The sequence below is a fragment of the Poecilia reticulata genome, chromosome 13 (assembly GCF_904066995.2).
Source record: "Poecilia reticulata chromosome 13, P_reticulata-male-v2, whole genome shotgun sequence".
In the NCBI taxonomy this organism is placed as follows: Eukaryota; Metazoa; Chordata; class Actinopteri; order Cyprinodontiformes; family Poeciliidae; genus Poecilia; species Poecilia reticulata.
The window spans coordinates 4,371,652-4,392,093 of NC_088842.1; the positions used below are offsets into that span (position 1 = coordinate 4,371,652).

General features: G+C 40.6%; 1 protein-coding gene and 1 long non-coding RNA gene across 12 annotated transcripts in view; both read left to right on the top strand.

Moving 5' to 3' along the window:
• Positions 1-20,442, top strand: part of robo2 (roundabout, axon guidance receptor, homolog 2 (Drosophila)) — a 525,042-nt gene that overhangs the window by 112,038 nt on the left and 392,562 nt on the right. The gene's annotated exons all lie outside the window — the stretch shown is intronic.
• LOC145554720 (uncharacterized) lies at positions 14,683-15,851 on the top strand. The gene is made up of 3 exons (XR_014090706.1): positions 14,683-14,756; positions 15,033-15,186; positions 15,768-15,851. It is a non-coding gene; the product is annotated as an uncharacterized LOC145554720 (long non-coding RNA).

The following is a 20,442-nucleotide window of genomic DNA, read 5'->3' on the forward strand; positions in this document are numbered from 1 at the left end:
CAGAAATTGTTGTTGGCTTTTTAAGCTGTGTTAATGTTTGGATGTTATGAGGGGAAAGAGCAAGCTGCCGGGCCAGGGCATCACCACTGTGAGTCTGCCTGACCTCTCCCTGTGTGGGGTCAGTTATTTATTATTAATTACTGCGCAACCTATCAACCTCTCTCCATGACCCTCCCTAAGGTCATTGATCATGCATTGGGTTGTGCATGTAAACAGTTGTTTCTTCAGTAAAAGTGTAAGATGATTTACTATAGGGTTGAGCAAAATACATTTTTGTACTGCAAAAATACTACAGTGTTACTGCCTGCCAAGATAGGCTTATGATGTCAGACGATTACTGGATGTAATTTAGGCTATGTAAGGATTTCTATAAGACTGTTTAACATCACTGGTTCTATGGAGAGAGAAGAGTGCCAAATTACAGTAAATAAATAACATTAATTATTAAAATGTCATTAATTTGTTAAAACTGTAAATAAACACAAATGCATTAAATATCGTATTAATTATATGTGCTTCAGTTAAATGTATCGATTTCCTTTTAAAAACTAGATCAATTTATTTCATGATTTAAGAAATGTCATGTTTCTGTGCTGAAGCACATCACGAATACCTTTAAACTGTCGACTTCGAACATCAAAGTCAGTGGGCGGGGTTAGCACTGCCTTTATAGAGACCCTGCATTCTGATTGGCTGCTTAAAACAGCAAGTCAAGTCAAGTTTGCTATGACACTTAAGTATTAAACCAATCTGTGTACAACACATTACTCTTCACTCAAGAGAATACACTCAAGCCACCAGTAGGTGTGTAACCTTTTTTTCCATTTGCAGTGTTCAGCAGTGTTTAGAAGGTTACATTCCCACTCCACATTGCTGAAACTACTGCAGATCAGTGGGCTCGGCTGTTTGCTGGTCCAGACACTTTATCAGTCTCATCAGGCGTTGTGCTGTTTGACTGGTGTCGCAGGTGGAAGAGAGGAAGAGGAGAGAAGCTCCACTTGTTTTCTTTTTTCACTTCATGCATTGCTAGCCACGGCTTTGTTGACCAGTGACTGCTTGTATGTGTATTTTGGCCGGGATATTAGGACTGTGTTGGAACAATGGGTAAATCAGTGGAACAGAACCTGACAAGAGAACATGAAGGTTCCCTCTGGAGGATGTTGGACAGAAAAGTGGAGGGAAAAAATGTGTGTGTTGGGAGGAGTCTGCTCATTCTCAGGCATTTTTGTATCCCTCATGAGTCCTCACTGATAGAAACAGACGGACTCTAGGACACAGCAGGTTGCTAGGTTGTGCATATTATTATTTAACAGAATTCAACACTTTTAATTTGTCAGAGTTGCTGTGCATTTTATCTGTGATGGTGTTGCATTCTATATAGATTAATATAGAACACTTTAAAACAATCACAGAGAACACCTGGTTTTATAGGAAAAGTCATTGGTCAGAGTCTTAAAGTTGTTCAAAAATCCTGGAATAGGGGTGTTCAATAGCAACACGTTAGCAACATGCAATGATTAGCTGGTATGCTAGGCTTTGGCACAATGTTGTGGAGGAAAAGCTGCGTGCTTATTCACTGAGCAGAATGTGGTGTAGCCACTGGCCCTGATTGAAACAACTACTACTGCTTTTTATCATGGACGTTTCAGTTGTGAAACATTACAGTTTATTTAAACTATCATGTAGAATGTTCAGGAGACTGTTCTGTTCTTGGTTTTGACTGTTTTGAATAGCATCACCAAGGTTCTTTTCACACCAAATAGTTCAGCAGATTGGTACAGTTGTGGACTGAGCTTTATTTTCACCATACAGTTTGTATGATGACAAGCTGGACTTTTTGAATTGCATATTCCTCTTTTCAACTGAGGCGGCGCTGCCAGTGCCAAGGATGATACCTTGCTTGTTATATCAAGGAAAAGTAACTTTTTCATCTCCTTAAGTGCTAGTTCTTCCAAGTATGTGTATGTTGATATTTTTGTAACAAATTATTTTTCACCTTTATGTTGCATTTTTTTATTTAGTGGCAGCTTCTGATATGAGCGACATGGGCAACATCTTTCCGCCACTCCTCCACTAAACGATAAGATCTGAATGTCAATGTTGTCTAATGCAAAAAACCCATTCCCCCTCAGAGTCAATAAGAGGGTTTTGTGCAGTCAGTCAACCTCCTGCTCAATGTGCTAATGGTGGAAAAACAACTTACCATTACAGGAAAACCCTTTATCTGCCGTCGTTGGTGACTTTGCTAACTAGCCTTAGCATTTGTGGCAGGCTATGTTATGATGAATCAGTTGTAGCTTAGCCAAGAGCAAGCAGAAAGGAGTGAGCGCATTGGTGATTGACAGTGCTAAGACCCTCCTCCTGCCTCAGATTGGTTGCTTCTGACTGACTGCTGTATTTCTCTAATTAGTAGAGGGAGAAGGTAGAGGAGTGCGATTTTTTTTTTTCACAAATGATCTGTCATGTCTCACTGTCATATCACACTCTCCAAATATGCTTATCATTTTAACAAATATTTGAAAATTATTCATTTTTTAATAAAAGTTACATACTGCAGCTTCAAAGTCAAATTGAACAGTGTGATGACTACTCTCATATACCATCGATGTTTACTGTTTAAAAGTTTGCAAACGTGTTCTGCCTACAGAAACACTGTGAACATCGACTGTGTAAATATAATCTGGTTTGCAAATGCACATTTGACATTTGGCTGCAGGAGCCCTCGCATGGCTGGCAGTGTCACTGTGTAAGATGGCTGCTGTTGTGATGGGAAGTTGATTGCAGTTCGTCTGACTGCCAGCACCCTCAATCAACATCCACAGCTAAACGGATAAGGAAGAGGGATGTTTATTCTGGCCCGGATATCTTACGCAGCAGTGACGGGCCGTAAGCCCCGTGCCTTATTTCAAAGCTCAACTTTTTTTCCCAAAATTTCTAGCTGTTCGACTCCCTCATTCTTTTTTTTATCCACTTCTTCTCTTTCTTCCCATCAGCCAGAGTCCCTCTGTCACAGTCAGAGAAAAATGTTTATGAGCCAGGCTTGTAATCATGACCCAGGCCGTCCTGTCCCCTGTCTCCATCATCCGATGTGTTTTTCTCCAATCTCCTGTTTATGCCAGAGTCAAATTGACCAACCCTTAACATCTCCTGCAGACCCTCCAGACAACCTGCTCCCTCTCTCCCCGGCCCGGTTCAACCCAGTCTGTGCTCTACACGCTCCAGTGCGCTGTCGGCTGGTGACAGGCTATTTGGGATATATCCACTGCTGCTCTGCTTGTCTCTTCATCTGCAGCCTTTCATGGCAATAAAATGCAGTCTCTCCTCCCCCTTATCCCTTTCCTCTCCTGTTCTCTCCTCAGTTCAACTCCTTCCACCATCCACCTGCTTCTCCACCTCCCCTGCACGCTGCAGTCCTTGCTGCTGATCCTGTCCTCCTAAAGACTGTAATTGAGCATTACCACATGTTGGGATTAAGGCTGCTATTGGAGGTATTATTATTACAAGAAAAAAAAAAATTGGGTCAAATTATGGTGCTATTGATGGCAGATGGTTGGTGATTGAGGGGCGCGGACCGGGAGGGCGGGGAATATTCACTAGGACTGTCGGCGGAGGACCTCTGCCGCTACCACGGGACCCTGGTTCTGACAAGGGTTGGTCTGCGGGTCACAGCTGATATCCAACAAACTGACAGAAAATCCATAAAACCATCTCTCCTAAACAATAAAACATGAGCTTCTACTGGCCAAAATGACACTGGATCACCGAACGATGATGGACATATAGTGCTCTCCATGCAGCGTCCAACATTTGGAATTGCATTTCACGAGAGCTGTGAGGGCCATTTTAGTGATGGATTGTTTTAATAGCAGTCAGTAAGAATCCCTGCCATGCCACCTGATCTGATATGGGCTGAGGGAAACTTGTGACTTGGCACAAGTTGCTTGCTGAAGGATATTTACTGGTTGGTTAGAAGCAAAGGGGCTTGTTTATGAAGATTTGATGAGCAGTTCTTACTGATTGCAATGCATTAAAGAATTATCACATAGACTGATTTGTTAGTCAAATAGAATATGTCTTAACGGTTGGTTTTATGTATTTTATATCCCTATGGCAACTTCAGTTAAGAAAATGCTGTATATATCAAACCCAACTTTAAGAAAATTTACTTGTAATCTGACAGTTTGAAATTGGCCTCCATCTTTAAGAACCTCCTTCCATTTCCGACATGCCCCCTTTAGCACATCGTCACTACAATGGTTCTCCATGATGCGTTTGGCAATTTGCAGTGAGATTTTATTTATTTTTTCTCATTTGAATCCCTCAGCTAGAGCTAAAATATCACAAAACATTGTAGGATATTGAGTCATAGTTGAATAAAACCAAGTTTAAGTATTTAGCTCACTATTCCAGAACTAAAACAAAGCAAAGAACAATATGCCTACAAAGGTACAAGATGCTGCCAGCGACATTCTATGGGGTTATTTTGAACTGACATTTTAGACAAGGTGGATGAAATTATGATCAGTGAGTACAAGCATACTTCCATATGCAGCAAAGCATAAATTCACCTGAACAATATTCCTATTTTGGAAAGGTCATGCCAATATTTGTGGAGTGACCTGAAGGGAGCTGTGGACAACAGATAGACTGGAACATTTGTAGGGCAGAGTCATGAAATGTTAAGTCACACTAGCTGCGTTTCCATTACAAATGTGTACAAAACATTTTTAAATTGCACATTGCCTTGTTTCCATTACATTAAGACATGCAATTAAAATCACGCTTGATCAAGAAAAATAAACACTTAAGATGTTTATTTTTCAGATGGCGCTCATCTATCAGCCATCAGAGCTTTGGAGCAACAAGCCCCTTATATTTTTAAGTGGCTACTTATACAGCGTTTTTGGCAAATTATAGTCAGTGATTTTACGGTAGAGCATTATGTGTTCAAAGTCAACGTTTGATGAACTGTACAATGCTGCAAGACCTCTGGTGGAGCCAGCAGCTCATTGTCCAAAGAGGCCAGTGTCTACAGAAAAGTACATTGCTTGCTGTATGCAAACTAGTGCGGCTTGTGTGATGCTAGAAAAGTGTTTACATTGGCAGTTTTCCAAAATAGTCAAACTTCAATACGGTGAGAAATCACCTCAATCTAGTGCAAAAACCTGTTAGCAACAAACATGAGTTTCTTTTTTTTTAATTGCCGTGTTTCCTATAAAGCAAATTTATTTTCATACTTCCAATTTAGCAATCTTATGGTTAATGGAAACGCATCTATAGTTAGGTTGACATGCTGACAGACACTTTCCGAAGAAAAGAGTGCAGAAGCACATATACCCAATCTGATTATGGATTTTTTTTCAGCAATTTACCAAAAACATATTTGCTTGATTTCCATGCTTAAAACCCTTTACTTTGAAAAGAAAACAGGAGTAATGCACACTTCATAGATCCCTTGATGCAAAGTTTCTGGTGGAAACCCCTTCGATAGTTGGAATAGAAGGGAACACATTATGTATGGGAGCACAGAACCTAACCATTTTTTTTACTTTGATATCCAGCATTATGAAACTGTGTATAGCATTAAAGCGCATAATTTATTTATTTTTTCATCAGTCAAGTTCTCCCATGGCCAGCATGAGGTGGGATGTGCATTTAAACTCTTTAGGATTTAAAAAGTCTTGCAAACTGCTGTGGAATCATCAAGTTTATTTCCCTGTACTTTGTAAGCTGCTTAAGTCCTGTGACAGCTTAGCATTGCCATATTAACATCACCCAGTGAGACAGCTCTGACAAGCTCCCTTCCTCCACAGTTTGCCTCTCGCTTCCACAGTGCTGAGTGGCACTGAGGAAAAAAAAACGTCTTAAAGAAAAAATTAAAATCATCTTATAAACTGACACACACAATTACACACGAATGCAAGACTCTTGCTTCACAAACTTAAACATATACACATTTACTAACACCTCCAGTTCAGATTTTTTATTTTTCAACCAAACATGTTATTTTTTTCTCCACCGAAATTATGAAAAAGTATTTATATCTGTGGTGTGCGTGGTGATTGATAAAGCTCAGTGTCATTTCACCAGATGATCAGCAGCATTTGCCCCATGCTTGTGTCCCTAGTTGGCTTCCCGCGTTTCGCCTCCTCTTAGTTTCACTAAGTGTAGAAATTATTAAGACTCTGAAATCAGTTTAATTTATTTGCATGCTGGCCATTTTACAACAGATGTCACACAAAGCAATTTGTTAGACAAACTGATCCAATTTATGTCCAATTACACAGGATCCAATTAGGTTCAAACCAGTCACATAGATCTAAAGATCTAAAGTCAGGTCAAGTTTATTTGTACAGCACAGTTCAGCAACAAGGCTTTCAAAGTGCCTTACAACATAAAAACATAATACAGTAACTAAATATGAAACAAATATTACATTTAGTAAAATGCCATCATTATAATCATCTACTAAACATAAACCTAAGAACATTGATATTGATCATTTTTTTGGTTATAATCAAAGGCACCTGTAAACAGGTGGGGGTTTAGCCTTGGTTTAAAGGAACTCAGTGTTTCTGCAGTTTTGCAGTTTTATGGAAGTTTGTTCCAGATTTGTGGTGCAGAGAAACTGAATGCTGCTTCATGTTTGGTTCCAGTTGCATAAAGGCAAGTGCAGCTGATCATTTAATGGTAACTAGCGAAGATATTTTATCTTGGCATAAATGGACATCTGCTGCAGTCAGCTGAGGTTTGAGAAAACAGGAAGGAAATAAAAAACAACACGATACTGTTCCAGCAATAATACTTTTACATTTTTTTTGAGGCAATAGAGGATAATATCGAGTAATATCGAGTCACCAACTACTTCAACACCACGCATTGTCTCGTACAAATGCTTTCTATAAGAAGGAAAAACAAAAAAATACACAATAAACAATAAATGCATTAATGGTTCAATTTATGGCGTTGCTAAAGAAAAAGATGCATCGTAACACTGAGCAAAGGGTGCTTTTTATATAGTGCACCATGTATGGTTAGGAAAACAAAGAAATTCTGTAAGTTTGTTTGTGTTACATAAATGTGTGAAACTCCTTTTCATTTTGGGCCATATCAAGATCACGATTGTCCTAAAATGGCTGGTTGTGGCAAAATTCATAAAACTACCCATTTGATATTTTCACTCAAAAAAAGAAAATGGAGCTCCAACTTAAAACAACTGAGTTTGTTACATGTAATCAAATTGAGCTTGTTAGACTTACTTTATTTACATTTGTTTAACATGGCAACCTAATAAACTTAATATATTTATTTAGATAAATATTATTCGAGTACTTGTAACAAACTAAATAAAATGTTTTTGAGCTGGATTACATGATTTTTTCTCAGTGTATAGCTGTGTTTCCATTCACTATATCCTCCTGACTACCAGTTGTTCATTTTTGTCCTCTGTAGAGGACATTTCTAAACTTGAATATCTCCCACCCCCTGCATTCTACTGAATTAATTCCTTTTGGCATCTACAGAGGACAATTAGGGCTTTTCAATGATACCACATGTGAAGGGGTGGGACTTTTGTACCTTCCTTTTTCTCATTCATAAAAATGACGTTCATCAGTGGAAGCACATTTTATGGGGAGAGACAAAGTGCATAAAACTTTTTATTGTGCAAATTTTGGTTTAAAATTTTGTTGGCATATTCTAAATAAGTCTCTTAGCAGCATATTAAAACATTCTATAAATTATTTTGACTGTATTTTATTGTAGTATTTAAAAGTTGAAAAATTGTCCTCTGTAGTAGACATTTGAAATTATTTTTGTTTTTTCTGTATCCATCCATCCATCCATCCATCCATCCATCCATCCATCCATCCATCCATCCATCCATCCATCCATCCATCCACCCACTCATCCATCCATCCATCCTCAAACTAACCCATCCATCTATCCATCCATCCATCCATCCTCCCAGAACCTTCTTGCTAGGCAACAGTGCTCAGTTTTGTCAATGTGAAATTCATTCTTATGTTGATGTTTGGATATTTTCTTTGGGACAAACTGGTTGCCATCAAGGTTCAATTTCAAATGTATGGGGTTCCGATATCCACTGTAGTGGACACATCATATTTCAAAAATAAAACTTTTTTTCCCAAAAAAAAGTTTTCAGTATTCTAATTACCTTACAAAGATTGTGGGATAAAAAAAAAGGTGATTGGACAATATTTTTTTTTTCCTGGTAGTCAGAATTGCTCAAATTGGAATTACAAAAACAAATTTGCAAAATTGAAACACGGCGATTTTGAAACATAGTCATGTTTATTGATAAAGTTTTCATGCTAGGATGAGATGGTTTTGTGGCCTTACTGAAATTAATGTATGTAAGAAAAACATCGATGGAAACTATTTTAACCATGTGATCAACAATCGGATTGTTGTGATTTGAGTTTCTTCTGTGTTTTTGGGTTTTGTGAGTGTCTGTGGTGTCCTGTCCCTTTCCCCTTGATTGTTTCCCAGGTGTGTCTTTTCCCTTGATTGCCCTCTGTGTATTTAAACCCACCTGTTGTTGTCGGATCCTTGTCTACCATGTCGTATTGTCGTGTGTCTAGCGTCATACTCCAGTCGTCACAGTCGAACTGTAAAGTCCTGTGTCGGTTCAGCTTTTGTATTCAGTCATGTTCATGTTTAGTTGCTACCAGTGATTAGCCTAGCTTCCTTTCACTGTTCTGCCTGCTCATCTGGGGCCTCATGCATAAAAGAATGCGCAGTTTCCACACTAAAACTTGGCGTACGGAAAAAAATTAGAAATGTGCGGCGCACAAAAAAAAGGGATGCAAAAAGCCATGCGCACGCACGTGGCTGAGTGAGCACCTTTCCTTTATAAATCCTAATTTACGGGAAATAGAGCGCAGCTGCTGGTCCGATCTGTCGCCACCCATAAACAAATATGTAAATTAGTATAAATACCCAGAAGTCTGCCACCACGTGAAGCAGTAACCATGGCAGAGTGCTTGTTTGTAACAGTATGAGTATTTATTATAATAATAATATATTTTATTTAAAAGGTGTTTTCAGGACACATAAGGTCACCTCACAAAAAGTAAAATAATACATTTAAAAGAAAAAAAAGAAAATCCAAATAAAATAAATAAATAAATAAAGAGATTGTGAAAATGCCCGTTTGAACAACAGGGCGTTCAGCTGGGATTTAAAGACGGGCAGCGTATCAGAGAGTCAGTGAGAGGGGAATGTGGATGTTTATTCTAAATAGCAGAATCATGTGCATAACCCAGCCAGCATGCATGGGTGGGCCCCACTTGGGTTTAATGTGGGCTACATGGGTTAGGAGTGGGCATGGGTTTTATCTGGGCTAACTGTATGGGACCGATATGGTAACCTAAAATGGGACCCACATGGGCTTACCCATGTGGGCTAAATGTATGGGCCCCATTCAGCAATAATGTGGGCTAACTGTGAATGGGGCAGTAATGGGAAACACTATGTGGGGCCCATGTGGTTCCAGTATCATTGGCCCCACATGGGAAGCCCATGTGGGCTGACTGCATTGAACCCACATGAGATAAGCATGGGCTGACCGTACATGGGTTGGACCTGGGCATGGGTATGTAGGCCCCATTCCTTTTTTATGTGGGCTAACTGTGAATGGGGCAGAAATGGGAAACACTATGTGGGGACCATATGGTCGCAGTATCATGGACCCCACATGGGAAGCCCACATGGGCTAACCGCATTGAACCCACATGAGATAAGCATGGGCTGACCGTACATGGGTTGGACCTGGGCATGGGTATGTAGGCCCCATTCCTTTTTTATGTGGGCTAACTGTGAATGGGGCAGAAATGGGAAACACTATGTGGGGCCCATGTGGTCCCAGTATCATGGACCCCACATGGGAAGCCCACATGGGCTAACCGCATTGAACCCACATGAGATAAGCATGGGCTTACCATACATGGGTTGGACCTGGGCATGGGTATGTAGGCCCCATTCCTTTTTTATGTGGGCTAACTGTGAATGGGGCAGAAATGGGAAAGACTATGTGGGGCCCATGTGGTTCCAGTATCATTGGCCCCACATGGGAAGCCCATGTGGGCTGACTGCATTGAACCCACATGAGATAAGCATGGGCTGACCGTACATGGGTTGGACCTGGGCATGGGTATGTAGGCCCCATTCCTTTTTTATGTGGGCTAACTGTGAATGGGGCAGAAATGGGAAACACTATGTGGGGCCCATGTGGTCCCAGTATCATGGACCCCACATGGGAAGCCCACATGGGCTAACCGCATTGAACCCACATGAGATAAGCATGGGCTGACCGTACATGGGTTGGACCTGGGCATGGGTATGTAGGCCCCATTCCTTTTTTATGTGGGCTAACTGTGAATGGGGCAGAAATGGGAAACACTATGTGGGGCCCATGTGGTTCCAGTATCATGGACCCCACATGGGAAGCCCACATGGGCTAACCGCATTGAACCCACATGAGATAAGCATAGGCTGACCGTACATGGGTTGGACCTGGGCATGGGTATGTAGGCCCCATTCCTTTTTTATGTGGGCTAACTGTGAATGGGGCAGAAATGGGAAAGACTATGTGGGGCCCATGTGGTTCCAGTATCATGGGCCCCACATGGGAAGCCGACATGGGCTGACTGCATTGAACCCACATGAGATAAGTATGGGCTGACCGTACATGGGTTGGACCTGGGCATGGGTATGTAAGCAACATTCCTTTTTTATGTGGGCTAACTGTGAATGGGGCAGAAATGGGCAACACTATGTGGGGCCCATGTGGTTCCAGTATCATGGGCCCCACATGGGAAGCCCACATGGGCTGACTGCATTGAACCCACATGAGATAAGCATGGGCTTACCATACATGGGTTGGACCTGGGCATGGGTATGTAGGCCTCATTCTTTTTTTATGTGGGCTAACTGGGGGTGCGACAGAAATGGGAAACACAATGTGGGGCCCATGTGGTCCCAGTATCATGGACCCCACATGGGAAGCCCACATGGGCTAACCGCATTGAACCCACATGAGATAAGCATGGGCTGACCGTACATGGGTTGGACCTGGGCATGGGTATGTAGGCCCCATTCCTTTTTTATGTGGGCTAACTGTGAATGGGGCAGAAATGGGAAACACTATGTGGCGCCCATGTTCTTCTAGTATCATGGGCCCCACATGGGAAGCCCACATGGGCTAATCTCATTGAACCCACATGAGATAAGCATGGGCTGACCATACATGGGTTGGACCTTGGCATGGGTATGTAGGCCCCATTCCTTTTTTATGTGGGCTAACTGGGGATGGAACAGAGATGGGCAACATTGTTTGGGGCCCCATATAGTTTCAGCATCATGGGTCCAACATGGGTTGCCCATGTGGGCTAACCGCATTGAACCCACATGAGATAAGCATAGGCTGACCGTACATGGGTTGGACCTGGGCATGGGTATGTAGGTCCCATTCCTTTTTTATGTGGGCTAACTGTGAATGGGTTAGAAATGGGAAACACTATGTGTGGCCCATGTGGTTCCAATATCATGGGCCCCACATGGGAAGCCCATGTGGGCTGACCACATTGAACCCACATGAGATAAGTATGGGCTGACCGTACATGGGTTGGACCTGGGCATGGGTATGTAGGCCCCATTCCTTTTTTATGTGGGCTAACTGTGAATGGGGCAGAAATGGGAAACACTATGAGGGGCCCATGTAGTTTAAAAATCATGGGCCCCACATGGGAAGCCCACATGGGCTGACTGCATTGAACCCACATGAGATAAGCATGGGCTGACCGTACATGGGTTGGACCTTGGCATGGGTATGTAGGCCCCATTCCTTTTTTGTGTGGGCTAACTGGGGATGAGACAGAAATGGGCAAGACTATTTGGGGCCCATGTAGTTTCAGTATCATGGGTCCAACATGGGAAGCCCATGTGGGCTGACCGCATTGAACCCACATGAGATAAGTATGGGCTGACCGTACATGGGTTGGACCTGGGCATGGGTATGTAGGCCCCATTCCTTTTTTATGTGGGCTAACTGTGAATGGGACAGAAATGGGCAACACTATGTGGGGCCCATATAGTTTCAGTATCATGGGCCCAACATGGGAAGCCCATGTGGGCTGACCGCATTGAACCCACATGAGATAAGTATGGGCTGACCGTACATGGGTTGGACCTGGGCATGGGTATGTAGGCCCCATTCCTTTTTTATGTGGGCTAACTGGGGATGGGCTGGAAATGGGCAACACTATGTGGGGCCCGTATAGTTTCAGCATCATGGGCCCAACATGGGAAGCCCATGTGGGCTGACCGCATTGAACCCACATGAGATAACCATGGGCCATTTTTATATGAGTTGGACCTGGACAGGAAAAAGTAGACCCTGGTCCTTTATTATGTGGGGTAATGGGAATAAATTTTTAAAATCATATTAGACATTGTGGTTACCCTGTCACTTACAATCTTTTCACTATATATCAAAAACAAAAGCTGCAAGAGCAAGATTATAAACACTTTGAAAAAAATTACCCGAGATGTCAGATTGATGGCCTTTAGTTAAGGAAATTGTTACTCAGCTGGCCTGTATTGGAGTTGATAAAAGGTACAGCTTTTCTTTCTACAAAATGAAAAGCTCTCCTTGGATGGTGACTTCGTCTTGGTGGTCATAAAGAGGTATTGTATTTGAACCTAAAACATGCTCACTCCATGATTTCTGTGTCTGGCTCATTTACTAACACCGACATGACACTAGGCTTCCAGAAGACCAAAATATGCTTCAATGCTTTATTTTTTAAACCAGTTCAGTATTGTTCAAGCTACACTTTGAACTCCTAACATTTTTCTTTTTATTATTTTACACTAGAACAGTCCAGATGTGTTATAATGTTTTTGTGACATTATCTGTTTTAAATGTGCATAATCTTCTGCTGCTCACTCAAAATAGATCATGGTTCAGAGTGGACTTTGGTCCTTGCTTCTTTTTTAAATTTAATGTAATTTAATTTAATTTTATTATCAATTGGATGTTCAGACATCCAAAGTGTTTATTGCAGCTTTTTCACAGCAGGACTTAATTCTTATTTGGAGAAATAGTTCAGATCAGACCATCATGAAAAATATTACAAAATAAATAAATGTTTAGAAAATAAATAAAAGAAAGCTCATCAATTGAGAAAGACAACATTAAAATTATGAGCATCTGTTTTTTCATCTGTAAACATTTTCCAAGTTGTCAGCATAAATAAAATAAAAAAACGTAACATTTCTTTAATGATTATTTTATATCTTTTTTCAATAATCTTTTTTACCTTTTTGTTCATTTTTCTCTGGCACCGTTGCCAATAAAGGTTGGTGAATTGAAGTAGGCACTTTACACATCCACTAAAGAAAATAGTTCCAAACCACATTTAATAAGGACGGACGACTATATTTATTTATTTTAATTGAGAACGTTCGTGAGTGCTACATCGGTTTTACAATTGTTAAACCATTGTAGCACTCTCAAAATTAATCTTTGTTTCTTGGAAACGTACAATTGTTAACTGCGGATGGATATGCGGTTTCAAAATCATCAGTCCGTTGGCGTGGAGTCTGCAGGTTTGCTGGCGTTCTACTAAATAATCTGTAAGTACACTTCTGTCTGTTTTGTCTATATAGTATCAAATTTTAGGGAGAGATTTTAAATCGCTAGTTAAAAAATATGTTGCTCGTAATGGTTGACCGGAGTACCCCAAAAGAGACCTAATTAGTTGTTTCTTTTTTTTTTTTTTTTTTTGCTTTTAGGTGATAATTATTTTTGATATTGTTAACACACACGCAATAAGTCATCTGCCATCATTAAGGTAAGAATATTTGGATGCAGAGCGTTTCAAACTGTTCTGGGTCACATCATTTTCAAATACGCTGCGGCGCCATCTTGTTTGCTGCTTCCACCAGTAAATTTGAGCGCCAACGCGGCAGAATAAAATCAGTTCACTAATGAATCTACGTTGCTAGCAGAGGTTGCTTTACTTTTAAAGTATCTTGACACGATAAAACCACTTACATTATTTATAAAGAGTACTCTTTGCTTTCATTCTGTGTACATGGGTTTTAATAATCTTTATCAGTTAATCCAGCATGCATGGCTGGATCCCATGCACGCTGGCTTGGCTGCATAGGTGCATTTTTAAAAAATGAAACTGCATTGAATCGTGTTGTGGGCTATGGGTAATGATGAATGGGCATGGGTTTTGTCTGGGCTAACTACATGAGGCCCATATGTTTAACCTAAAATGGGACCCATATTGTCAGCCCATTGGGCTAAATGTATAGACTCTATTCAGCATTATTGTAGGCTAACTGGGAATGGGACAGAAATGGGGCCCATGTGGTTTCAGTATATTTGGCTTAAAAGCTTTTTTGTAAATGGAATGAAGGCATTGTAGTAAATATTTTAAAATCATGTTTGTTTTATTGTGCAAGTGATATTTTAAAGCGTTTTATTCTGTCATAGTTTGACTGAAAAAAGCAAACTGCATGACAAGCATTAAGTCTGGTGTTTAGGTCTCAACTAGCCATTTGTTTGGTCAATGAAAATGGAGCGTTAGATTTACCAGTGTTTTAATACTTTTTTAAAATTATTTTCTAAAGAGTACTATGGAGAACCGACAAAGGCTTGCAAGGGCAGAAGCAACATCGGATCTTCAAACGGATGATATTCCAGAAAAATGACGTAGAAGGTAATGTGGAACAGGGACTTACGTAACACACAACTCTAGATCTTCTGTCTCCCTAGTTGTCATTTGAGCTGCTCTGTTATTTTACCCATTTGGTTTCTTTGCTTTACTTTTTCCTCCTAATCCTTCAAAATTTATTGTGACTTAAATTGATAACATTTAATATATATAACATATTAATATTTTGTACATGTATAAAAGTAAGCATATAAGATATATGTGTGAAACAATAACAAATCGATTTTAAAATGTTGTCTTGTAATTGTCATTATACTTAAGGTTGCCATGGTTGCAGAAATTGGAGGAGGGTATAGATGATGCAGTAAAACGAGCTGTGCGATTCCTCATGTCCCCTGAATTGGCATTCCAGTTCAACCTTTTTGGCCGACATGGGAAACAAGTTCCAGGACCTGCGCCTCTGATGTTTTGTATGGTAAAGATCAGTTTTTATATTCACTTTTTTTCTTAAACATTTGTTAATTTATTTTGGTTGTCATAGGCCTTTTGTTTATTTTTAGTAATCTTTTCTTTCTTTTTAAAGATTAAAACTGAGACTTCAATTTTTGGTTTTATTCATATAGTATTCTTTCACTGTGTTGTCAAGAACTTTTGATTGCTGACAATTTGAAGGTAATATTGTTTGCATTTCAAACAGTATTAACAAAATAACTATACAAAACATGATAGAACCTTTATGTCAGTAGTTGATTTATATAGATTAATATATTTTAAATTTACAATAAGAATATAGTGTGTGTACTAGAGATGCGCCGATCAGGTTTTTTGCTTCCAATTCCGATCACGCATGAGGCCGATCTCTGCCGATCATCTGGATTGGTTGTTATTTTTTCGCTTTAGGTATAAATGATAACATGTTGACTCAAGAGTGCTCTGATTTTGGCAGATGTCTGCAAGCATTTTTGCCCTGTGAAGGGGAAGATGCAAATCTCATAAATGTTACATTGTACTAAAAGTAAAACACTAATACAATTTCTGCCTTTGCTTGTTATTTAGGAGCACTGAAAAGAAATGGATCCATCCTCGGAATCACATAAAGATACGGAAAAGGCACTCTGGAAGTGGGTTACTGGAGCCGGGACAGAGGTGGAAATGGAAAGTTAGAGCGACTAGGGAGGCAGCCAGCTCAGACTCAGGTGGGCAGGTCCTCCAAGATGGACAGTTACAATGATGTGTGAGAGCTTTCAAGTGTGGCATATAGGTTATTAAAATGTTTGACAAAATCGTAGTGTGAAAGTTATATAGGTGTGTGTATGTTGATGTATATTGTTTATATATATTATATATATATATATATATATATATATATATATATATAGCTAGATGTAGTTATCTAGATAACTAATATAGTTATTTAAAATAACTAGTATATAGATATATACAGTGCTGCTTGACAAAACATGGATATTGTTTTCCAAAGAAAAATTTATATCATGTGAAATGAACATCCAAAGCTCAAATGTATGTGGACCTTCCAAATAAGGAACACAAAGAAAAAAATATATTTTCATTATTTATTCAACAAAGTATTTTATCTGTGAAAAGGACAACCTGCCAAGTGCAAAGTACGTGACTCTTTCAGTTAGTACTTGTGGCTTGTCCTTTTGCAGCCATTACTTCAACCAAATCTTCAGTTACTATAGATGACTGTCTCACATCTGCTGTTTGGGATTTTTGTCCAGTTCTCCTTGCAGAACTCTGTCAGTTGAGAGAGGTTGGAGGGACATCTGGCACATGCTGCCGTTTGATCTTGCCACAGCATTTCTATGGAATTGAGATCCGGACGTTGACTGGGCATATCCAGAGTTTAAATCTTCTTTCTCTTAAGCCATTCCTTTTGCTGGATGTTTGGATCATTGTTGTTGCATAATCCGTAATCCAGCTTCAACTCCCGACTGATGGCAGGAGTTTGGTCAAGAATTTGTTGATAGTTCTGGGAATGATGGTTCCTGGATATATGGAGTCGGTCCAGGTCAGGAGGAGAAAAGCAGGCCCAGATTTCACACTTCCACTACGTGCTTCACTGTAGAGGAGGTACTTTTCTGTAAATGCAGAGTTGACTTTTCTCCAAACATGCATTTTGATTGGCCAAATAATACATTTTGGACTCATCCTCCAGAGAATGGACTTCCAGAAGCCTCTGGTTTGTCCAAGTGCTCTCTGGCAAAGTTTAAACGGACAACTTTGTCTTTCTTGAGAGCAGGGTTTCTTTCTAGAAGCTCTCCATGAATACCATGTCTATTGATATTTTGCCTTGGAGATGCATGTACATTTATCACAGATGCTGACAGAGGTCTGCAGCTCTCTAGAGGTGATGCTGGGTGCCTTTACCTGCATTATTATTCTGGTGTTCTTTGTGGAAGTTTTGGTGGCTGTCCACTTCTGGACAGGGTTGCGGTGATGCTAGTGCCCTCCATTGTAATGATTTGTCTTACAGTGGATGGATGAAGCTGGAATCTTCGTGATGTTCTTGTAGCTTTCCCCAGACTGATGGGCTGTCACCACCTTGCTGATTCCTCAGATGTCTCCTTTCCTCTCAGCGTTGTCGATCTGTTCTTATGCCTTGACACAACCAACCAAATCACTTTGGTCCTCTCCCTTTCAACCAGTGTGGCCCAACTTTCCAAGGATGTCATTGTTATGTCTGTTTTAACTGATTACTTGAGCACTCTGATGTGTTTCACCTGATCTTTTACCTAGTTGACTTTACCAGTGCAGCTGTGTTCATTTACTTTTGCAGATGCTCTGATTCCATTTTTTAGTTAGTTTGCTTTCAACTCACACATTTTCCTCAAAAGGGTGAATGGAATTGATGACATAACCTGACTTTCATACTGTATTTAAAAAGTGGTAATGAGAAATAAAATCATGGTAAAATAAAGAAATCTAAACTACTCAACTAGTTCACAAACTTTCAGCAGCACTGTATATATTATATCTTAGATATACTATATATATAATATTATTACATACTAGATATCTAGTGATAGATAACTAGTATAATTATATTACATATAGATATGTTTACACATTTGTTATATTAAATTTCTGTTATTTTCACATGCCATATGAATGTCGTTTTTTGTTGTTTTTACCAGTGCATTTCTTGTTGTGGCTTATTTGCTCTGTGTTAATAAGTTCTTATAATTGAAGAGTTTAAAAAACTGACAATACTTCAATTACTAAATAAAAGCTTGACACAAATAATATTTATCTTTTCTTATACGCAAGTTTTTGCTAAAGCATTAGTACTTTGGTTGTTGATTATCTATTAATGTAATTCAGTTCCAGTTAGGTGAGAAAGACCTTGTTCCTACAGGAAAAGGCATTGGCTCCCACTGAAAACTCAGTCAGGGCCTGTTAACCATATGGGCTACAGGATATGGGCGCTCATGGAAAATGTGGAATAATTGTTACCCAGCTAGCCCAGTTACATCCATTTGGGCCGGAAATATTCCTGAAGCACCCTAGTGGGTCACAGATGGGCCTCATGTAATTTACCCACTGGCCCAGTCAGCACCCATTTAAAACGTGGGCAACCATGTGGGCCACCATGGAATCGGACAAACCCACTTGGTACCCTATTTGCCCGTTTACCCAGTTGGGGCCCAGGTAAAAGTTCATGAAAGGTCCCAAGTGGGCCACAGATGGGCCTCATGTAAGTTACACATCTGGGGCCCACTCAAAACCCAGTCAGCACCCATTTAAATTACGTGGGCAAACCCATGTGGGGCCACCATGGAACCCGCGGACAAACCCACTTGGTACCCATATTCTAGCCCATTTTAGACCCAGTTGGGGCCCAGGTAAAAATTCACGAAAGGACCCTAGTGGGCCACAGATGGGCCTCACGTGAGTTACCCATCTGGGCCCCACTCAAAACCCAGTCAGCACCCATTTAAATTATGTGGGCAAATCCATGTGGGGCCACCATGGAACCCGCGGACAAACCCACTTGGTACCCATATTCTAGCCCAGTTTAGACCCAGTTGGGGCCCAGGTAAAAATTCACGAAAGGACCCTAGTGGGCCACAGATGGGCCTCACGTGAGTTACCCATCTGGGCCCCACTCAAAACCCAGTCAGCACCCATTTAAATTACGTGGGCAAACCCATGTGGGGCCACCATGGAACCCGCGGACAAACCCACTTGGTACCCATATTCTAGCCCATTTTGGATCCAGTTGGGGCCCAGGTAAAAATTCACGAAAGGACCCTAGTGGGCCACAGATGGGCCTCACGTAAGTTATCCATCTGGGCCCCACTCAAAACCCAGTCAGCACCCATTTAAATTACGTGGGCAAACCCATGTGGGGCCACCATGGAACCCGCGGACAAACCCACTTGGTACCCATATTCTAGCCCATTTTGGACCCAGTTGGGGCCCAGGTAAAAATTCACGAAAGGACCCTAGTGGGCCACAGATGGGCCTCACGTAAGTTATCCATCTGGGCCCCACTCAAAACCCAGTCAGCACCCATTTAAATTACGTGGGCAAACCCATGTGGGGCCACCATGGAACCCGCGGACAAACCCACTTGGGGCCCATTTTGGCAGCCCTCTTCTTTCCCATATGGGGCCCACATAGGTATGCTGGCTGGGAAGTTGTACATTTGCAGAATAAAGATACTTTCTGTCCAGAAAGGCGCATTCACAAAGCAGACGGCTCGATGACTGCAGTTGCACTGGTACTGTACTGTACTTGTACTGGTACCGCACGGCTCCTTCTTTAAGTTTTGCTCAGAGCTCCAGGATGATCAGTCTGGATTAATCTAAACACTAATAAACCATCATTAACAGAAGATAAATAATATCTCTGATGAATCGCTCCCTCTAAATACTTCCACTGGCGATGTTTTCCATCAGAACCAAAACGCTCATTACGCGGCACATTTTTGCAAAGCTATGTACATACGTGATTACCTACACACCTTAATCACCTTGAAAATAATCAAACCTGTTTGGAGTTAATCTGCTGATCCAATGCTGTTTTTGTTTGTTGTTTGTTGGGTTTTTTTTTTGTGAGAATGAAATCCCATAGATGCATTTCATGCACTTCGGCGCACAGACCAACGCGCTACATCTTTACGAGACAAAAACTGAGCAAAAGTACTATTTACATTTGAGTGAGGTTTTCACATCCTTTTATTTTTATTTTCTTTCTTTTGTGTTCGTGTTACTTTATTGTCTGGGGATACATACGGTTCAGTTCATCGTTTACTTTTAAGCAATAAAAAAATTAAATCATGAAAAAAACATTGGGTTTGATGCTTCTTGGTCTAGAAAACACTGAATGTAGTCAGCTTTCAGTGTATTTAGGTGAGTTTTGACGCTTTGTAACTTGATATTGTTCACAGAAAAAGTTTGCGTGGGTGCCGCACATTTTCACGGCAGCGAAAATGTGTGCGTATATTTACGCAAACTTTGACGCAAAGTTAATTTTTATACACACCGATTTGTGCGTAAAATATGGTGCCGCACATTTTTTTATGCATGAGTCCCCTGGACTGTTGAGCTGTGTCATCATCATTAAACCACCATTCAACTCTCAACCTGGGTCTACCTGCGTCTGCCTCACCACTACACCCACAATTCATGACACAGATGTTGCTACTGACAACAGGAAGTGGTAGGAGGATCATGTTGCTGCGTGTTTTGTCATGACTTATTGT